The sequence below is a fragment of the Equus asinus genome, unplaced genomic scaffold, assembly GCF_041296235.1.
Source record: "Equus asinus isolate D_3611 breed Donkey unplaced genomic scaffold, EquAss-T2T_v2 contig_60, whole genome shotgun sequence".
Lineage (NCBI taxonomy): Eukaryota > Metazoa > Chordata > Mammalia > Perissodactyla > Equidae > Equus > Equus asinus.
The window spans coordinates 20001-27423 of record NW_027225294.1 but is presented as its reverse complement, the minus strand read 5'-3'; the positions used below and the strand labels follow the sequence as shown (position 1 = coordinate 27423).

General features: G+C 59.0%; 1 long non-coding RNA gene across 2 annotated transcripts; it reads left to right on the top strand.

Moving 5' to 3' along the window:
• Positions 1–1666: 1666 nt before the first annotated feature.
• On the top strand, positions 1667–4290 carry LOC139044114 (uncharacterized). Of its 2 annotated transcripts, none has more exons than XR_011501156.1 (3): positions 1667–2032; positions 3321–3555; positions 3841–4290. It is a non-coding gene; the product is annotated as an uncharacterized lncRNA (long non-coding RNA). The 2 variants fall into 2 exon arrangements; XR_011501155.1 differs by having other exon boundaries at positions 3837–4290.
• Positions 4291–7423: the final 3133 nt, after the last annotated feature.

Sequence of the window (7423 nt, the reverse complement as noted above, 5' to 3'; positions counted from 1 at the left end):
CCGCTCCTAGCCTAAGGAAAGATGCCTCTCCTTAAGGAAAGGCCCGAGCACGGGGAAGCTGCTCCTTTCCCTTAAGGGGCATTGGTTCTTGCCGTAGGAAATGTGTAAAGCGGATCTACGATGCGATGCGTGCTCGACGGCCACGTCAGGCCCTTTTCGAAAAACACTGTCAGGCCGAATTAGGCCGACACCCAATGGCTTCCTCATAGACTCCCATAGATCCTATCGCTCGCCATTTCTATCTGTCCACTCGTTCCAATTTTAGGCCACTTGACCACGAACAGGCCTTTTTCTCAGATTATTTTCCCCGTGAAACTTTGATCACCTTTTCACAGACAAAACGATCTTTACTTTTTAGGCCCTCTTGCCTGAAGGCAGCCATCTCACTTTCCTTGAACACAAAGATGTTTCCCATATTCACTTTTAGTGGCTTTTTGTTTTGTTTTGTTTTGTTTTGAGGACGATGAGCCCTGAGCTAACTGCTGCCAATCCTCCTCTTTTGCCGAGGAAGGCTGGCCCTGAGCTCACCTCCGTGCCCATCTTCCTCTATTTCATATGTGGGACGCCTACCACCACGTGGCTCGCCCAGCGGTGCCACGTCCACCCCCGGGATCCGAACTGGCGAACCCCGGGCCGGCGAAGCGGAACAGGCACACTTAACCAGCGCGCCACCGGGCCGGCCTAGTGGCTTTCATCGCATTTGTTAAGTAGATTTTTTAACCCTCACGAACCTTAATTTTGGTGAAAACTAAGAAGCCAGCAATTAGGAACTGTCCTTCCCATGAGCATTCCGTCGCTTGGCCAATGTCTAAACACTTGGCCACTTTTAGAAACATGGGATTTCATAGGTTTATCTTTTCCTTCGCTTTATTTGATTTCATCTCACTTTAGTTTTTGGGTGAGGAAGATCGGCCCTCACAGAGCTAACGCCTGTTGCCAATCTTCCGTTTTTGTTTTTTTTTTCCCCCCTCCCGATTTTTCTCCCCCAATCCCCCCCATGACATAGTTGTCTATCTTAGTTGAGGGCCCTTCCAGTTGTGGCATGTGGGACGCCGCCTCCACACGGCCCGACGAGCGGTGCCGTGTCCGTGCCGTGCCCGGGATCTGAACCGGCAAAACCCTGGGCCGCCGAAGGGGAGCTTGTGAACTTAACCACTCGGCCACGGGGCCGCCCCTGTCCGTGGACTTTTTTATCACCTGATTTCACCTCGCAAAACTTCAAAGCTTCAAGTTATCAGAGAGGTTTGGGAAGTTGTTTTTATTAATTTAATTAATTTATTTTTCGAGGAAGACGAGCCCCGAGCTGACACCTGCTGCCAATTCTCCTCTTTTTTGCCCCGGGAGAGTGATCCCGAGCTAACATCCGTGCCCATCCCCCTCCCCTTGATAGGCGGGACGCTGACCACAGCGTGGCTCGCCAAGCGGCGCCACGTCCGCACCCTGGATCCGAACCTGCGAACCCCTGGCTGACAAAACGGAACGTGCGAACTTAACCGCTGTGCCGCCGGGCTGGCCCTTCGGGAAGTTATTTTCAGGACACGGGCCATAAACTAGAATCACCGCTACAGGTTTATCGGAGCGACATCAGCGTTCGTGGTGGATTGAGTCGTCCCCTCTGTCTCTCCCCTCCAGGGCACAACCAAAGGGACGTCTATCGACCCACCCACCAAGGATTCCCCCCCCCCCCCCGCACGGCACAGCAGGATGCCTGAGAGATCCACGCAGCCCTACAGCGGCAAGTCACATTCGCACAGTCAAAATTCAATGGCAGAGACAAAACGTTAAGGTCAGTGAGAGGGAAGAGAATAACCGGCCCAGGAGCAACGGTGTGAAGAACACGGAGAAGACGGGTCCTAGACGCCGGGGTCCCCGGAGCAGTGATTTGATCAGAGGCCCGCAAACGTCCACGATCTCCACACCACGTTTATGGCCGACTGCGTGCGTGGGTCCTTTGGAATCGACCAGGCTACCGTCCGGGCCACTTTGGGACATCGTGTCCAGCTGCCCCGAGCGGTGGAGCTGTCGTTCAAGTGTAAGATGGGGCCCGTCCGGGGAGAGAATGGGGACGGGGGAAAGGGAGGCCGCGGGAAGTCACAGAGTCTGAGGTGTTCGGGGAGACTGACTCTTCTGAAGTGGAGGTGGTAGAAGGAGAGCAGCAGGATTTTTGGATTTTTGTTCCCTCTGTTAGGTATCTGGGTCCGGAGGAGAGTGGGCGGGGGGGGGGCGGGTGGTGGTGGTGGTGGTGTGGGTGTGAGGCTGAGGCGGGGCTGGTGTTTCCTTTCCGAGTCAGGTGGAAGAGCTCCTCCAGTGGAGGTTTTTAGACAAGGGGTCTGGTCTGGCAGGATGGGAGGTTGCGGGTTGAGCCACAGGGGAATCTGTCGTAGCTCAGACTCGGGCCTTTGAAGAAATAGACAGAGAGAGGAGTTTTGCTCTGTCTGTCACCGCAGCCGGCACCTCAGGAGCAACAACAGGAGGCTTCCCGAATGAGTGAAGGGGCAGGAGCCAGCGTGCCCCGTGCCTCTCTCAGCCCTGCGCCGGCAGGGAAGGAAGCAGGCAGGCAGGCCTCAGGGCTACTCCCGTCCTACTGCCCGGTGGTCCCTGTCCCGGCCCCGCCCCCACTCTCCCCCTGACCCTCACCGCTCCCCAGCCCTCTTCTCAGCCAGAGAGGCGATGGGGGGGGGGCGGTGCGGTCCCAGAACAAGTTTCCTCTCATCCGCCATCATCTTGCCACCCTGACGACTTGGCCTGAGATCCGGCCTAGGCTGTACCCGTGTGTGGTTTTCCTGTGGACAAGGGGGCCGGTTCACCATTTCGGAAGAAACCCCTAGCCTTCCACTGCCGAGTCGCCAGCCTGGGAGGGGGGAGGGGGGAGGGGGGAGGGGAGGTCAGGCCCATTCATTCCGATGGGCCTGGCGTCAGGGCTTCATTCAAGTGCAGGAAGCTCTCTCCCATGGCCTCGGGCTTTTTCCCATTGAACGGCTTTCTTCAATTCCCCCACCCTTAGGCCGCAGTCCACCAAGGGCCGGGAGGCAGGGAGGGAAGATGTTGGGGCAGGGTGGCTGTCTGAGAAACTCGCCTCATCTGGGGCAGAAAGAGTGCCCCCCTCCTTTCTCTAACCCTACTAGACTGCTTGAGGATCACGGACGGTTTGGCTCATCGATGAGCCCTGCGTTATGGGCCCGGCAAGCAAACTCCTAACGGGCAACCCGCCGCTCTAGGCGTGTGTGGGTTTTTTGATCTTTCACCTTCAAGTTCGCACGACATCGGTCCGTGTCCCCCGCCCCGGCTTCCCATGGGAAATCCTCCGTCTCTTTCCACAGACTCACTGGCGACTTCACACAGTGCCTGCCTCCTCCTCCTTAGGAAGGAAGGAAGGAAGGAAGGAAGGGGCTGACCCCGTGGCCGAGCAGTTGAGTTTGCACGCTCCGCTTCAGCGGCCCGGGGCTTGGAAGGTTCGGATCCTGGGCTCGGACACGGCACCGCTCATCAAACCACGCTGAGGTGGCGTCCCACACGGCAGAACCAGAGGGACCCTCAAAGAGAATATAGAACTAGGTACTGGGGTGCTCTGGGGAGAAGAAGAAGAAGGAGGAGGAATAAAAAGAAAAGAAAAGATTGGCAATGAGCTCGGGTGCCAGTCTTTAAAAAAAAAAAAAAAAGAGGAAGAAAGATGGACAAACAGGAACGAATCCCACTGACGGCACCTCCAAATGGTGGGGGGCAGGGGGGTGGGGGGGTGGGGAGTGGCATCATCGGGCCAAGGGTGACTCTAAGCGTGATCCCGCGGTTGTGTTATTTGACATTTTATCGAATCGATTTATTATTTTATTTTTGAGGAAGATGAGCCCTGAGCGAACATCTGCCACCAATCCTCCTCTGTCGGCCGAGGAAGACTGGCCCTGAGCTGACATCCGTGCCCATCCCCCTCTACTTTCCAGGTGGGACGCCTGCCACAGCGTGGCTCGCCAAGCGGTGCCGGGTCCTGTGCCCGGGATCCGGACCGGCGAACCCGGGGCCGGCGGAGCAGAACGTGCGAACTTCACCGCCGCGCCACCGGGCCGGCCCCCGGTGTTGTTTTGAAAATCCAGTAGGGGGCTGGCCCCGTGGCCGTGTGGTTATGTTCGCGCGCTCCGCTGCTGGCAGCCATGTGTTTCATGGGTTCGTTCGGATCCCGGGCGCGGACACGGCACTGCTCATCAAACCACGCTGAGGCGGCGTCCCACATACCACCGCTAGAAGGACCCACCGCGAAGAACACACAACTACGTACCGGGGGGCTTTGGGGAGAAAAAGGAAAGACAAAAATAAAATCTTCCAAACTCCAATAAAACTTTGAGTGAAGACGACGAGGAGGATGCGAAACGTATCTCACGCCTCCGAGCCGAGCCGTCCGTTTAGGTTTAGGAAGGGGGACGAGGACCCTTTGTAAGCGACATCCCTTTTTAAGCACCATTCTAAACCACAGAACAGAACTCCCTCTCCTCGACCCGGAGCGAGGAGGTTCCTGGGTGTGTCAGAGAGGGTCACGTCCTCTGCAGCACGAACGAACCGCCAGGGTTCGGCCACGGGAAAGAATTTCTTCCTCTCCAGGGGGACTAAAAGTCACCGACGGCAGCGGGCGTAGGTGCTATCCTTCCCGTCCAGGAAAGGCAGGGAGAACTTCAGCCGTGAAGAGAAGGAGGTCTTCCTCACTCCCCGTTTTGGGAGGGCCCCTTTGGCAGGGGAGTTTTGTCTCCTGATTTCAAGTCAGGAAGAAAAGGGAGAGAGAGAGAGAGAGAGAGAGAGTGTGTGTCCTTCTCGTGCCAGGTCGGTCTGAGGGGGACCTCCTCTGGTTTCCTCCCTTCCCAGGGAACGCCGTTCGCTCCTTCTTCTAGAAAAAGCTCCCAAAGCACCACCGCCCAGGATGGTCGACCTACGCCCATCGTCCCTCCTTTCCCAATCATTTCTACCGCGACAGAGGGACAGAGGCCCCTGCCCCATCCCCATCCCCACCCCCACCCCCATCGCCTGCCTCCTTGATGGCCAAAGGAGCTGCCTCTGAGAATGGAACGGGGCTTGGAAACCTTCTAGAGGGGTGACTCTCACCTGCCTGCCTGCTGGGAAAAGCACCACGCTGTCCATCGGACTGCTCTTTTGGGCAAACGTAGGCGTGCCACATAGCGATCGACAGCTATGGCGGGGGGGGGGGGGGGGGCGGGGTGGCGTGGTGGTGCCCAGGATCCACGACACGTGACGGCTGCGGAGCACGACAGCCCTAAGACCTTGAGGGAGACGGGGTGGCGCGTGAATCCTTTCGGAACGAGAACGACAGGAAACGCTGACGGGGACGTGTTCTCCTCTCGAGAACACACCAACGCCTCGCACGGTGTCTGACCCGGGGTGCCTCTGACTTTTGTCATCAGAGACGATCCTCTCGACCGCCCCTCACGCTTTGGGGAAAAGGGGAGAGGGACTCGGTAGCACGGGAAAAGCCATCCATCCGCCCTTCCTTTCCGTCTTCACGGCTCCTTCTCGTGGAAAACGAGGAAGCCGTCCGGAGGAACGGAACACTGACCCGGGCCAAAGCGTGGCCCAGCCTGAGCCTCCAAAACCTTCTGCTAAGTGAGAGGTGCCAGACATCCAAGGCGACCTACGTTGCGATTCCACACAGAGGAGAGAGCTAGAACGGTCCAACCCTAGAGGGCGACAGCAGATGGCGGCGGCGGCGGCGGCGGCAGTGGTGGTGGTGATCGTGGTGGGGCAGATCCGGGAGTGGGGCCGTTTTTTCTTTCGGGGGGAGGGGATGGAAACGGAAACCTTCTGGAAATAGATAGCCGTGACGGATGCGCCACCTTGGGGAGAGAGACTCCCGAAGGCCACTGGCTTGTGCCCCGTGGAAAGGATGGATTCGGTGGGATGGGAATTCTACCTCCGTGTAGAGCGTGTGGTAAACCACGAGGTAGGTGGGTGGGTGGCCTCCCTGCCTCGCCTCCACCTAGACGTCCACACACAGAGACCGACGAGGGAGGGAGGGAGGGAGGGAGGGAGGGAGGGAGAGAGACAAGACTGACAGAGGCCGAGGCCGAGGCCGAGGCAGTGAGCGAGTAAGTGATCGACCCTGGCCATAGGGATTCCTCAGAGGGCGTCTCTTGGCTCCCCAAACGAAGAATGTGTGTGGAGATCGAGAAAGATCACCGACCTAGGAGAACCAGCAAGACTTCCTCACCCGCCAGAGAGCCGCTGGGCCCCTGCCGTCCCTGCCACCGCCACCCCTACCCCTCGCCTTTGGCAGCGACGCCAACGAAAGGCACGCAGACGAGTGGGAGAGTCGTGTGGTGGTGTCCCCCAAGGAAGGTGGGTCCATGCCGACGAGCGGTCGTCGGCGTGTGGAAAAGCCAGAGGCGGGCTGACTAGAAGGAGGGCGTCCTGGAGGAAGGGGCCAGGGTGTGAGGGAGAGAGGCCTGTTCCTCTTCCCCTGTCGGTCCCAAGTCAGGGGCCCAAAGGAGGAAAGCTGTCCGTTCCTTTCCGACTCGGACGGTTCGGGCGGAACCGACCGATCCCCGCGGCGGCGCAGTCGGGGCTTTCTGGACCAGAACCCCTCTCTCTGTCGCCTTTCGACCACACGCACGCTTTAGAGGCCAAGGGAAAATGGATCGGGTCTCTCTGTCTCTCTCCCTAGAAAACAAGGGGCCGGGGGCCGAGCCCGTGGACGAACGGTCAAGTAGCGCCCCCCACCCCGGCCCCCGGCTTCGACGGCCCAGGTTTTCACCGGTTCGGATCCTGGGCGCAGCCCCAGACCCAGCATCGCCCTTCAAGCCACGCCGAGGCGGCGTCCCACATAGCAGAAACGCGAAAGACCTACCACTGGAACCTACAACTATGGACGGGACGGGACGGGACGGGGCGGGGCGGGGCGGGGCGGGGCGGGGGTGGGGGGGCGGCTTTGGGGAGCAGGAAGAAAGAAAAAATAAAAGAAACACAAGGACGGTCATCGCGATAGTTCTTTCCACTTCCATCCATATGTTAACAGGACCCAAGTTTCCCGACCTCCATTTGGATGTATGTTAACTAAATGGAGAAGCTATTCAAAGGACTCCTCTAAAGAAGTCCACGTTCTTCTTTCTAAATGATAATGAAAATCATTGTCACCACCGCTCTTCCGACCCTCCATGTCCAGACGGCCTCCCGCCCCTCCCCTATCCCCAACTCCCGCCCCGCCCCGCGCCGACCCCCGACCCCGGCATTCTCCACGCCCACCTTTCCCTCTCCACTCCTACCCCCCCCCGTCCCCCGCCGCCCGGGACACCGCACCCCGCGCCCCCCCCCCCCAATCCAGGCCGGGCCACCTGGTCGACCTCCTCGAACACTATATAAGAGGATGCCGGGCAGCAGGTGGCGCCCGACAAGCGGCCTCCTCACCGGCCGGACGGATCAGCCTCGCGGG